At 32.7% G+C, this 14,695-nt stretch overlaps 1 protein-coding gene across 3 annotated transcripts in view; it reads left to right on the forward strand.

Annotated features, from left to right (window-relative positions):
- Positions 1-14,695, forward strand: part of Sesn (Sestrin) — a 58,346-nt gene that overhangs the window by 12,536 nt on the left and 31,115 nt on the right. The gene's annotated exons all lie outside the window — the stretch shown is intronic.

The following is a 14,695-nucleotide window of genomic DNA, read 5'->3' on the forward strand; positions in this document are numbered from 1 at the left end:
TTATGTATATAGGCAAGCTTTTATTTATTTGTTGTTTAGCTATTCGAAGTCACTTTTATTTTACTTAGACATTATTTGGATATAAATGGCTTTGCAAGTGAGATTGAATTTTAAGGCATCCATTCTTGAAAGAAGCGATTTCAATGAATTTAGATCACGAATCCTCTGGATAACAAGTAATTCAATCTAATCTCTAATTTTTCTTTTAAAAGTTTTAAATACCTATTGTCTGTTGTTCAGTAAAAAAATAATTTTCATTGACCTATATACAACATATGCACTTATATATAGGTAATATGTATTCTCATTAGGGTTAATGCATACATACTCTATTTTATACTCTTGCAACATGTTGCTATAGTGTATAATAGTTTTTGTTCACCTAACGGTTGTTTGTAACACCTAAAACTAAACGAAATAGATGTATATCTCAGGAACTACCCAAAATTGGTGCATTATATTACTCCATCGTTCTTATGCTGAAGTGTGAAAATGGGCGAAATTAAAATATTGGTAAATCTGTGAAATCTAGAATTGAAATTCAGAGAGCATCTAAGTATGATAAAAGTAGATCCTTATCTTAAAAATGGGTAAAATGGGGTCAATACTTCCCCTAGCACCCATATACAACATGTTGCTACAGAGTATAATAGTTTTGTTCACCTAAAGTTTTTATCACATAAAAATAAAGGAGCTAGATATAGGGTTATATATATATATATATATATATAAATGATCAGGATGACGAAACGCGTTGAAATCCGGGTGACTGTCTGTCCTTCAGTCCGACCGTCCATCTGTTAGTCTCTGAAAGCTGTAACTTGAGTAAAAATTAAGATATCGCAATGAAACTTGGTACACGTGTTCTTTGGTAAAAAAAAGTGAGGACGAGTTCATAGATGGGCGTATAACTGTAATTTGGCCCAAGAGATCCAAAGCAAGAGGCACTTGTGGGCTAAAAATTTGAAAAAATGGGCGTGGCCCCGCTCTCTAGGAGATCTATTGTACATATCTTCTAAACCATACACATAGCTATAATAACCAAATTCGCTCAGTATAAATCGTTTAGGCACCACCACTGATACTGTAAAATAGATGAAATCGGATGATAACCCCCCTCACTCCACATATAACGGTACTGTTAAAAACTACTCAAATCGCGGTAAATCTATAAATAAATACGCCAGAGACATGAAATTTTACATCCGAGATGGAGCTGGGGAAAAATGGGTTAAATTGGATCAATAACTTCTTAGTCCACATATACCTAATAAAATAAAATTCGAATTTCCGGCTAACTTTATACTGTAAATATCCTTCAATAAGCAATTTATCTGATTGAAATTAAAAGAGCATGTTTTTCTTACAACAATCTATCTTTGTGTATAAAATGGATAAAATCGGTTTAAAACTTGCCCTAGCCGCCATATAACTAATATCAGGATTTTAAAACATCCGGTTGACTTTATTCAGCATATGTTTGTGATGGTATGTATGAGGTATTTAAATGAAACTCAGAGATCTTTTTTTTCTGTGGTAATGGCAAAAATGGATAAAAGCTAGTATTGAACCTATCTCTCATATACTAAATATAAAATTTTCAACCTTCTGATGACTTTATACCGTAAACCATATCGGTCAATATGTAAGATATCTTAACAAAATTAATTGAAAGAATAATATGGGACATGCTATAGTTTAATGCCGAAAATAGGTGATATTGGTCTACGAATTACCCAAACCCTCATATACCACATACAAGTACAATGATTTTCGTCATTCTAACATAGCCAATGCTCAATATGTCGGTTAGTGTGTGAGTTATATATTTATAAAATCCTTGAAAGCTGCAAGATTATTAAATGTTCGGTTACACCCGAACTTATCCCTTCCTTACTTGTTGTGATTTAATTAGTATTATAATAGATTTAAAAAGCACGTAACATCTGCTTATTGCTACGTGCTTTTTAATTTTTTTTGGATTTTTTCTTTTATTAAAATTTTTACGCACAAAAGGCTGGATTTAGATTGCTTTATTGTTTAATTTTCTTGGATTTCACTTTAATGTTCTTTGGTATGCTTTTTTACTTACTTATGTGTATATATTTCATCTTTCAACAATTATACGAGCAACGTACAAATCGAGGTCTCTCGGTAGGGTTTCTTATCTTATCTCGACTTATATTTCTGTCCAGAGTCCGAGTTTAATGGCTCCAATAATTGTAATCAATTAAGTTTTTCTTTTGTTTCGTTTGTATTAAATACCCTAAGTGTTTTATTGATATCTTATTGTTTTTACGTGCAATTCAAGAAATCAAATACTTCGCAAGTCGGAAATGCATATTTTGTTTTTTACAAATAAATGTTTAATAACAAGTAAGGAAGGGCTAAGTTCGGGTGTAACCAACTTTCAAGGATCAGATCAAAGCAAATACCCTAAGGTTTTAGGAAAAATTTATATTAAAAAATGTTGCGAAACAATTTAACATTCATTATTCGACGAAATCGTAAATGGATTACAATCAAATTTAGTATTTTATTAAGTTATATTCTAGGTCACAGATTCACTTAGTTTTATTACTATGTTTAATTTCCCATCAGCTAAAATTTTATTAAAATTATCTTCTAATGAGATATATAATATATAAACTCAATTGAATTGATTGAGTTGTTCTGAAAACGTCAATCAGAGCGATCACAATTGATTATTATAACGATATAAGGTTTGGACTAAAGTTCAGACCAATTTCTTTCATATTCACACACAATTTTTAAGAAAACTTATTTATTTAATAATAATAAAAATTAAAGTATCACACAGTTTGTCAGGTGGAAAATCGGAAATTATTATACAGGATATATTGGGGACACAGAAAGGGATGGGCTAATTGAGTTAATTTTGACATTGTTGGGGTATACTTGAGAGCATATTTTCACGCAATTTTATAAATGTATAACAGATTGAACGACATGTTCGGCATAAGGTTTGTTAGAATAACGAATAATCAATATATGTAGTATTTGGGAGTTGGGGTGATTCGTAGACTAAATTTGCATATTTTAGGCATTAAACTATAGTATATCCAATATATAATAAGTTCAGTTAATTTTGCTAAGATATATTACATGTTGACTGATATATAAGCATGGTATACGGTCAATCGGAAGTTTGAAAATCTTATATTAGGTATATGAGAGATAGGGGTATTGACCCAATTTTATCTATTTGTGGCAATACAACACACTATTATACAGAATAAAACGCTCCATGAGTTTCATTAAGGTACCTCACGTATTATTTCCATACATATACCATACGTATTTGTTGGTGGTATAATCGGGAGAATATTCACGATTTTGAAATGTCTGGCTGACTTTACTCCATATATATGTTTATTTTTATATATTTAGAAAATTGCTTAAAAATAAGTTCTCAAGTATACCTGAACAATGTTAAAAAATAATGCAATCAGCCCTTCCATTTATCTGCCCTAAATATGCCTTGTTTAGTTAATTCCGACTTTCTGTCTGACTTTTAACCGTTTATTTAATTAAAAGTTATATAATTATATTAATGGTTTGGCGCTCAATATAAATGAATTGGTCTTGGTCTTAACCTCATATCTCTAATAAAATGAATCCCGATCCTTTGGTTGACGTTTTTCACATCAACCCAATATACAAGTACTTAATTTAGCCTCTTCGGTTGAGTTTATGTTACATATATCTCATACGAGGAGAATTTTAGCATAATTTTCGATGACGGGAAGTAAAATATAGAAATAAAACTAAGGGAGTCTATGACCTTCACAATAAGTTAACATGATACTAAATTTGATTGTAATCCCTTCACGCTTTCGTCGAACAATGAAGTTAAACCCTTTCGCAAAATTTTTTAATATTGCCATCATCTGAAGGTATTTAGTCGTATTTGATCCATGCAAGTTGCAAGAGTATAAAATGTTCCTTCTTTACTTGTTAGTTTTAGACAATGACCTAACATAATGTGCGGCCTCCCGAGATTACAAATAGAAGATAAATATAAGAGTATTTGGCTTTCTTTCTTTTTGGAAGTGATATATCATATTTAACATCCTTATAGGGTTCGCAGGGTTTTATTGGTGACAGGGTTGCTGAAACTGATTAAAATTATCAAAAATCTGAAAAGATAATTTTTACGTTCAAAGGTTTATTAAAATAATCATAATGGTTTTCCTTAGGGGGCAAATATATTCAAGTAAACTTAAAATAAAATGTTTTTGCATACAAAATGTATTACTATTTTATAGGATTGTTCGTGCACTTGTGCTACAAAGTGAAGATAGTGCTCATCTAGCTAATTCTAAATGCTCAATAAGTTCGTAAAACCAAAAATGCATTAACATTTTTCTTCTTTAATGTAAATAATGTGGCGGAAAACACTTTTACTGCCCGCCAGGATTATTATAAGCATGCAAATAAATTTGTATACCTATATACATATACCCACGTCTGTACAGAACTCTGCTGATACTTTATTATACTCTTGCAACATGTTGCTACAGAGTATAATTTGGTAGTTTTGCTCACCTAACGGTTGTTTGTATCACCTAAAAATAAACGACCTGGATATGGGGTTATGTATATGTAAATGATCAGGAGGATGAGACGGGTTGAACTCCGAGTGACTGTCTATCCGTCCGTCCGTCCGTCTGTCCGTGCAAGCGATAACTTGAGATATCTTGATGAAACTTGGTGCACATCTTCTTTTGGCCCCCAAGGGATTGCAGATGAGCAGAACCTATAAAGTGCCATAACTAAGCCGCAGATACAAAATTGTAATTTAGTCCAGAAGATCGCACTAGTCAGGAACACCTGTGGGCTAAACATTTTTGAAAAGTGGGTGTGGCTCTGCCCCTAAATGGTTTAATGTACATATCTTCCAAATCGCTAAAGATATATCAACCAAATTTGCTGAGAAGAAGTTATTGTATCACCTCTTCAAACCCTTTGAAAATGGGCCCACTCCCCATATAAGGGTTATGTTGAAAAGTAGTAAAAGTGCGATAACTCACTAAATAAATAAATGAACCACACCTTTAGGTGAAAGAAAGAATCTGTTTCTAATCACTATGTATTCTTTTTCCTTAAATGAATGAAATAACGGCGATACTTTTCTTAGTTTGATATAAAGTTTTGGCAAAACCCGAAGGTGTTCCTTCGCCTTTATTCTTTGCAAGTTGCAAGAGTATGAAATTTTCGGCTACACCCGAACTTAGCTCTTTCTTACTTGTTATACCTAAATTTGTTATTGCGAATGGAGCACGATTTTGCAATTGTTTTTATGGATAGCACGAAATGTCATTATGGTACATACGAGAGTACGGGTGCGAAATACTCGTAATGAATCCATAAATGGCAAAACCTGGCCAACATTACTTATATAAACCTTTGTAAAGTTTAGGAACAATGCGGAATACAAGCGGTGTATTATTGACCTGTTAAACACAAAATTTTAATCATACCCTGAATAATATATCCTGAGTTGAGACTTTTCGATGTTTATCCATTTAACTTTTTGATTAATTTGATCTTAGATTTTAGAAGTTCTCTTCATTTCTCAATATGTTTTTCGAAGAGAAAACTATTCGGTCCTTTTCATCGAACATCATAGCCTACGTTCACATACCATGTTGAAAAATGAAGGAACCAAACAACAAAAGTCTTCGTGGGTAAACGTAGAATAATAAGCTATCTTATATTATCTACTCATCCGCGAAACCCCACTTAAATGGAATGCTACCCTCAAAAAAAACGTATAGAAAGTATTTTCGTTATCAAACAAATATAAATTAACTATAAAGCAATAACAAACTTCATTTTCTGCGAAAATCAATGGAAAAATTCATTGTCGCGGTATTCTGTAGACACTACGAATCTCAACAATGACGTAAAGGTTTATGATCCTAATATGTTTTCTTATTTTCCAAAAAGTCAGATTTAAACATAGTTTTTAGTTTAGTCTTTAGCGGTTTACGCAACTAGATATATGCTATTCGTATGGTTGTATATTTTATTGTATAATTGTTGTTGATGTGCTCTTTGTTATTGCAATTTGATTAAGAAAATACGACTTGCCCGAGGTCAGGCACGCCTTTCTGAAAACAAATACAAATAATAACACCTTATTACCAAATTTTTTTAAACTTAGAACTACAACATTGATATTTTATAATAACTCACGTTATAAAAAAGAAGGCATCTTAATTTAAAATTCTTTGACGAAAATTAGACTTTTTAATAGTATTCTCTATTTCATTCTACAGGTTCCTAATAAGTCTTTACACAAAATGAATTTTACGATCTTAAAAGTCTATACCAGCATCCAATAATTTGTGGGAGAGTGGACCAATTATTTATGATTTCATGGTATTAATTTGATTCCAAAAAAATACAGACGGTTGTGAAATATATTTGTTTGTATAAATATTGTCATAATGCCAGCAAATGTCAAATAGACAAAACCCCTCTTACCATCATTAAGTGAAAAATGCGAATCGAACAAATAATTGGCATAAATAATATTTACTGGTACAATTAAATAAATGTTAGCCTTGCACTTTATTGTTACTTTCATAGGTAATTTTTGTTTTTGGACAAGAGAGAGAGGTCAAACAAATTCATAATTATGGTTCACAGTCTGGCTAACTTCAACGATTTTCTGTGTCCATGCGCTAACACTCATATATATATGCACATGTATATCTGTATACTGCTGAACACATACAAACATACATACTTATAAAATATCAATTATGGTTTGTGTTGTGTTAGCATTGCTAGCAGTCAAATATCACTAGATAATGTCATATTCTATTATTACTATTTGTTGCTGTTTTTGTGCCTTATCTCGAGGTGAGCGCGACGATTTAATAATCTTACGACAGACAACAAATAATTCTCTTATCAGTTAACTACCTACTTACTTACCCTAAATTAACAATTTTTTGCTTTTTGTTTGAGTTGTTACTTTTGTTATTCTATTGTTTTGTTGTTTGAGATTATTTTGCTCTGTATAATAAAAGCAAGCACGGAAAAAACATCCACCCTTACAGCTGCATATAACGTGTACAGTTTTTGTAAATATGTGTGAACTAAATTAGTTAAATAAACATTATTATAATGATAAGTTATTTCTACACAGCGGGTTGAATTATTTGTGAGCAGGTAGTCAAAGCACAAATGTTCACATATTAAAATTGTTATATGTAATTACTTAGGTAGACATACTTGCATACACACGTACATACATATTGTACATTGTATGAAACTAAAGCAGTGTCACCTAAAACCGCAGTTTTATGACATTTTTGTGAATATGTACATATATGTACTACGAAATACAAAACTAGAAGGACATACATATGTGTACCCCCCATAGAAATGCAGAGAAGCCAAGAGACCGTGCATGGCATCTACGAATAAAATGAATCCCTCATGAAAGCGTCTTGTATTAATAAAATATTTATCATCGCATTAACCAGATTTGATAATCCCAAATACTTCATTAAAATTTAAAAAGAAAACTTTTAATCCCACATACCGGATTAAAAACATATAAATTTTTAATCTCTCATACCGGATTGAAAAAAAGAGAAAAATTTTACTCTTAAGCATATAATTTAGAATTAAAAAAATAATTTTTTTTGAATTAATTTTCTAGTTCATTCAAATCAAAAAATAATATTAAGTAAAAAGTTCGATCGGTTTTTTATTGATTTTTCAAAAGATGATAACTTTGTGTACATTTGTCCGATTTAAGTCAAATATGCGCCGTTTTGTTCGTAAACTTGTTGCCAACGAGATGCTAACTTCATTATACCCCTCTCGTAGAAGACTGCGTCCCTATTGGCAAAAAACTATAGGAGAGCCAATTTTCACAGGCCTCTCTTGAGGCCAACTTCTCACCATTAAGCGCGTTCGCCATGGACAGGAAAAGATGGTAATCACTTGGTGCCAAGTCCGGACTATAAGGTGGGTGCATTAGAACCTCCCATCCGAGCTCCAGGAGCTTCTGGCGAGTCACCAAAGACGTGTTTGGCCTGGCGTTGTCCTGATGGAACACAATTCGGCCTCTGTTGATCAAAGATGGCCTCTTCTGGATGAGTGCTGCCTTCAAGCGGTCCAGTTGTTGGTAGTAGAGGGCCGAATTGAGCGTTTGGCCATAAGGGAGCAGCTCGCAGTAGATGATTCCTTGCCCATCCCACCAAACACACAGCAAAAGCTTCCTGGCCGTCAATCAGGTCTTGGCCACCATCTGGGCCGCTTCCCCGAGCTTTGACCACGACCGTTTAAGCTCGATGTTGTCATAAGTGACCCATTTTTTATCGCCAGTCACAATCCGATTCAGAAACGGGTCGATTTTGTTGCGATTCTGCAGCGATTTGCAGATGGAAATTCGGTCCATCATGTTTTTTGCGTTAGTTCGTGTGACACCCAAATATCGAGCTCCTTTTTGAATCCGAGGTTATGCAAATGGTTCCAAACGGTTTTCTGTCTTATCTTTAGTTCCTCAGCAATTAAATAGGTGCTCACGTGACGGTCTGTTTCCACTATTTCCATGATTTTATCGCAATTTTCGACGACAGGCCTCCCGACGCGTGGTGCATCTTTGACATCGAAATTACCGGAACGGAACCCAGCAAAAATTGTAAAATATAGCGAATTTTCTCTTTGTTGGTGTCCATCTTTGACGAGCGCTCACAACGAACTGAGTAAATCAATCGAAAAATACATCACAGCGAACTACAGCAGATACCTCAGATGATGAAGATGAGTGCTTATATTCTTCATCGTTTCTCAGTTTTTTTCGAAATCTGTTTTCCTATAAGTTAAGTAAGATGTTATATCGCTTGTCATAGTCCTAAGTAGTGAGTTACCAATGAAGTTTCCTGCGGGATATAAGTCTGTCTGATACGTTCGTAATAGTATATATTTTATAATATGCGTATAAGCCACTTATTTTATATTTTTATAATCGACCATAAATCAGACGCATACTACTATGTTTGTTATTTTTAGGAGACTTATTTTAGGTAAGTATATTTTATTTTGATGCCCATCAACACCCGTTTTCAGCGCTAAACAGCCATAGTGATTATATTTCCAAAGCCAACAGGAATAAGATTAGATTTTTTTGATATTTACGAACTTGGCAAAACAAACGAAATATATACATATACGCAAATATACACAAATTTTGAATATACGTATGTATATATGATATGTACTAGAGCTCTTGGTATTCGACTAATCTGCTAACTGGATTACCCGGATAGGACATTATTCGAATAATAATATTCGGTTTGCACTATTCGGATAGTCGTAAGTTGTCGGCTATTCGATTAACCGCTCTGTCTCGATTATATGGTTAACCGTTCGTTGTCGACTATTTGAAAAATAAGTGTTTATTCAAAAAACCAAAAATCAAAAAGGCAAAATTCAAAGGCTGCTTGGATTTCAAAAAATTTTCATTTATTCAAATACTCACAGCAGAGCAACTTCAAACAAACTAACTAGTACTATTCGGTTAATATTCGTATGAATATCGGGTTTCGGGTTATCGGGTTATTCGAATAATTTTAAAAGCTCTAATATGTACATATACGAGAATCGGTTGTATTTACAAAAAAGTAGCCAAACCCCACTCTTATTATACCCTGAACAGGGTATATTAAGTTTGCCACGAAGTTTGTAACACCCAGAAAGAAACGTCGGAGACCCTATAAAAAAAAACTGATTAGCGTGATGAGCTGAGTAGATTTAGCCATGTTCGTCTGTCTGTCTGTACTAGTATATACGCGAACTAGTCTCTCAGTTTTCCTTCTCTCCAAAGAAGCTGTTCATATGTTGGAACCGCCGATATCGGACCATTTTAGCATAGAGCTGCCTTACAAACTGAACGTTCGGAATAAAGGAATTGTATGGAAAGCTTTTTCATTTGACGAGATATCTTCAAGAAATTCGTCATGGGGTTTTATTGAAGGCATTGGTGCAATCTATGAAAAAATTGTTGAGATCGGATCACTATAGCATATAGCTAACATACAAACTGACCGTTCAAAATCAAGGTCTTGTAATGAATCTTTTGTATATGTGAAGGGTATTATAACTTCGGTGCAACCGAAGCTAGGATTTTTTCTTCTTGATATGCCAATTCATATTTTTAGAATATATATTTAAAATTTTTTTATTGGCGAATATGTAGTACTCCAGTGTAATTTGGCTTCTAATTTGATAGTCTACATGTAGCGTCTCGCCTCGCCTCACATAAAGACCGAAAAGTGAGTCAATGAACTTTATTTTATTATATGTACGCCTTCATCCATAATACCGTAGATGTATGTGTATGTATACACTAAGGTGTAAGCATAGGCGTATGAGTGATGAAGTGTTTGAATGATTTTAGGATTAGCCTGAACTTGATTTCAATTTTCAAAAAGTTAAAAAATTATCTTTAGAAATATTTATAACAAGAAATGAAAGGCTAAGTTCGGGTGGAACCGAACTTTTTTAACTCTTGCAACTTGCAAAGATCAAAGCATGGGAAATACTTTCAGTTGTAGCAAAACCATACATTAAACTAGAAAAAATATTATCTTTAGTTGCACCGAAGCTAGAGCATAAAAGGGTATAAAAAGATTTTTATCTTCATATTGATCGAACAGTTTGTATGACAGCTATATGCTTTAGTGGTCCGATCTGAACAATATATTCGTAGATTGTAGTGATGCCTTTGATAATAAGCCATGCCAATTAACGTGAAGATATCTTGTCAAATAAAAAAGTACATACAAGGACTTTATTTTGACCGATCACTTTGTATCGCGGATAAAGCTTATAGTGGTCTGATATCGGCGGTTCCGAACAATGAGCAGTTCTTTGGAAAAAAAGAACGTGTGCAACTTTGTTTTACTTAAATGGATCAATTACCCTTTTGTTTTCATTAATCGGGTCAGTGGCCCTTTCGTTTACCTACTTTTAACCAAGTCAACAACCTTTGCTTACATTTGGTGTCAATGACTCCTTTGTTTACTGACTCCTTTGTAAATTGTTCAGATCGGACTACTATAACATATAGTTGTCATATAAACCGAGCAATCAAAAACAAGTCCCTTTGTATACATATTATATGTAAAACGTTTTTATTTCACAAGGTATCTTCACTCAACTTGACATGGACCAAGGCAACGCAATAACCTTCGAACAAAATGTTCAGATCGGATCACCCGTTATAGCCCGTCGAGTTTGAGTGCTTTTTGTCTCTTCTATCATTAATTTTTTATTTTTTCTTATTCTTGTTATAAATTCAATTAATATTTAAATTATTATTTCATATAAAAAAAAAAAATTGACAGCTATTTGTGATCCTTCTTCAAAGGTATTATTATTAGCTTCTTTTTTGATTGAAAATATTATATAAAAGTAGTAATTTGTTTAAAAAGTTTTTTTTTAATATTTATATTTTTTGTAATAGAAGGAAACGTCGAAGACCCTATAATAACAACGATCAACGAGGCTGATTTATGCTTTATAAGAGATATAACCTTGCCTTTAATACAAAAAGGCGGCTACCTTTGAATGGTAGCAACATCTGCACTGAAAAATCCACATTTATGCTCAATTTGGTGCGAGAGACTCAGTAATAAACAGTAGCTTACCGGGTACTTTATATCCTCCAGCAACAAGTTGCACAGAGCATAATAGTTTTGTTTGTAATACTCGTACCTGAAACTTAATGAGGTATATGTAGGTATATATTATGTTATATTTATGTTTTGAAATAATCAGAATGAAGATACGAATTACTTGGCTCATGAGAATGTTGGTTTGGCAGATGTGCTCAAAATATATGAAAAATTACAAAGTGCAATAACTAAACAGTAGATTAAGATACAAAACTGCAATTTTTTGCAGGTCATCACAATAAGGGGGAGCACTCGTGGTTTAAAAATTTCTAAAAAGTGGACGTGGAATGGCCCTCTAATAAGATAAATATACATATTGTGATTTCGGATGATAATCACGTCCATCTCCCTATAGCGATTATGTTCAAAACTACTTAAAGTGTTGAGCATTAAACTTCACTTTGTTCAGTGTAAAAGTTGGACAAACAATTTTCAACAAAATTGCTGCATAACATTATCTAGTGTGCAAATGAGTGGGCATTGTACCTCTCAATGTCTACTTGCAACATGTTGCTACAGAGTATAATAGTTTTGTTCATCTAACGGTTACTTGTATCACCAAAAACTAATCGAGGTAGATATAGGGTTATGTAAATATAAATGATTAGGATGACAAAACGAGTTAAATTCCGAGTGACTGTCTGTCCGTCGGTCCGTCAGTCTGTCTGTACAAACAGTAACTTGAGTAAAAATTGGGAATCGCAATTAAGCTTTACACACGTGTTCCTTGGCAAAAAAGTGAGGACGAAACGCCCTTAATCGAAAACTTATAAAGTGCCTTAACTAAGCACTGATAACTAAGCACTAATATTCTGATATTTCTGCATCACAGTGCGAATTTAGTCCTTCCTTACTTGTGCAGTTTACAACATACTTACATATACAATTCAAGCACCAATCAAGATATCGGCGTAAAGCTTTGCCTTCTCATGTCTAGAAATGGTCGAAATCGGAGCATAAGTTTTCAAGCTCCCAGATACTGAATATGTAGACCTCAGTGCCTATGGATGACTTTTACCGAATATATCTTCTCATTTTATAGCGGGTATATACGTCAATACGTGCGATATAGAACCTATAACGTTAATAATCTACAAAATACGATTGTAATCCATTCACGGTTTTATCGAATAAGGAATGTGGAATTAATTTGCAACATTCTTTGATATAAAGTTTTGTCAATACCGAAGATATTTCACCGCCTTTGATCACAAATTGCGTGGGTATTAAATGTTCGGTTACACCCAAACTTAACGCTGCCTTACTTGTTTTGTCATACATAAATATATACATACATACCCACTTAATGAAACACCGATTAATTGATAGAAATATCCCAGAGACAATTGTGGAAACTAAGAGCATTTAACACCATACTTGATAATTAATTAGATTAGTATAATAAGCATATACTACATATATTGTGTTTTAATAAAAACAAAAAGTTGTAAAAAGACCAAAGGCTGCTTTAGTATTGGCCAGTGCTGTATATATGTATGCAGTACAAATTTTATTTTTAATGCTTTAAGTATGGTTTTATTACTTAAAAATAATCGAAAAACTGTATCCAAAAATTACATGCCATTTTCCTTCGCTGCTTTTGATTTCATTCCAAAAGTAAAAATAGAATGATATTGCAAATGGTTTCTTTTGAAGAGATTTACAGTGACGTTAATGGGTTTGTTTTTCAAAAAGATGCTCGCCTCTTGGTATCGGTTCACAAAAAGTCGAAATCGGTCATTGAACTTTTTAAAATATTACATCAAGATATTTTAACATAACTCTATTTTATTTATTTGGAAAAAGGATTTTTAACGATTGACTTGGAAGAACAGAATATATAGATCCCTGTCACATATGGCTAAAGCTCTTAACGGCATAAGTTTTATGAGAAATTATTCATATATATTCGATATTAAATGAATATTATAAGCAAATTATCATGATTTTCCCCTGAATAAGGTAGACCAGTGCCCCATAAGCACTATTTCTACATTGATATTTATCTGAAAGTCGTTAGATATTATATTCGTAGATTGGAAATCTTTACTTTAGAAATTATTTATAATTTGTTAAAATATATCCTCGAATATTATTATATAAATCAACTTATTATTCTACAAGTTTATAGTTTTAATCGAAAAGGTTTGGCATTTGTCCATACCTATCCTTGTTGTTTATTTGATTGCCATTAACTTAGTTTAATTTAAAAAAGTCCAAAACTAGAATAGTTAGGCAATGACATTGTCAAGTCGGCTTCCACCTCGCGGTCAAAACAAAACCACGAATACGTTTTGATGTTGACAATTAATAATTCTGACTAAGATAGTATAAAAAAGTACTTATATACCGTTTGTAGACTAACTATTGAGTGCATTTTTCTGGTACGTTTTTCGAACTTGAATATTCTGTAAATTCTTAAATTTTTTAAACCGGATTTTTCATTGAATAAAACTAAAAGCCGTACACAAAAAATTAAGTTGCTTTTGTATTAAAAACAAAAAGTAAATGGTTTTGGAAGCATGTTATAGCAGGTACATACTAACTTTTGACTCTGACTGTATATTCTATTAAATACAACTAGTCTATACATACATATTTGTTATTGTCGACAGAATTCATCATTTGCCCAACCGTTCCAATGTTGTATTCATTTAGTTTTTATTCAATTGGTATATTCGTTTACTGAACTTGAATTCCAATTGAAATATACTCGTAGCACGGATTGAAGCACGATATGAATACTCCGACGAAAGGGTTGTGATATTATATGGTATAATATGAGTGCCGTGAATAGATTATTTTTCAAGCTATGAATAAAATAGACTTTCGTCGAGCCACCTCTGTTACTTTTTGTTCGATTGCTTTATCCGCTAAATGTCATATTTCATAACTACTTACAACAATTTGCCAGAGCAAAAGTTGTACATTTTACCAACATCATATTCCATGTAATATTTCATATTTTG

Source organism: Bactrocera oleae, chromosome 4 (genome assembly GCF_042242935.1).
Source record: "Bactrocera oleae isolate idBacOlea1 chromosome 4, idBacOlea1, whole genome shotgun sequence".
NCBI classification, from domain to species: domain Eukaryota; kingdom Metazoa; phylum Arthropoda; class Insecta; order Diptera; family Tephritidae; genus Bactrocera; species Bactrocera oleae.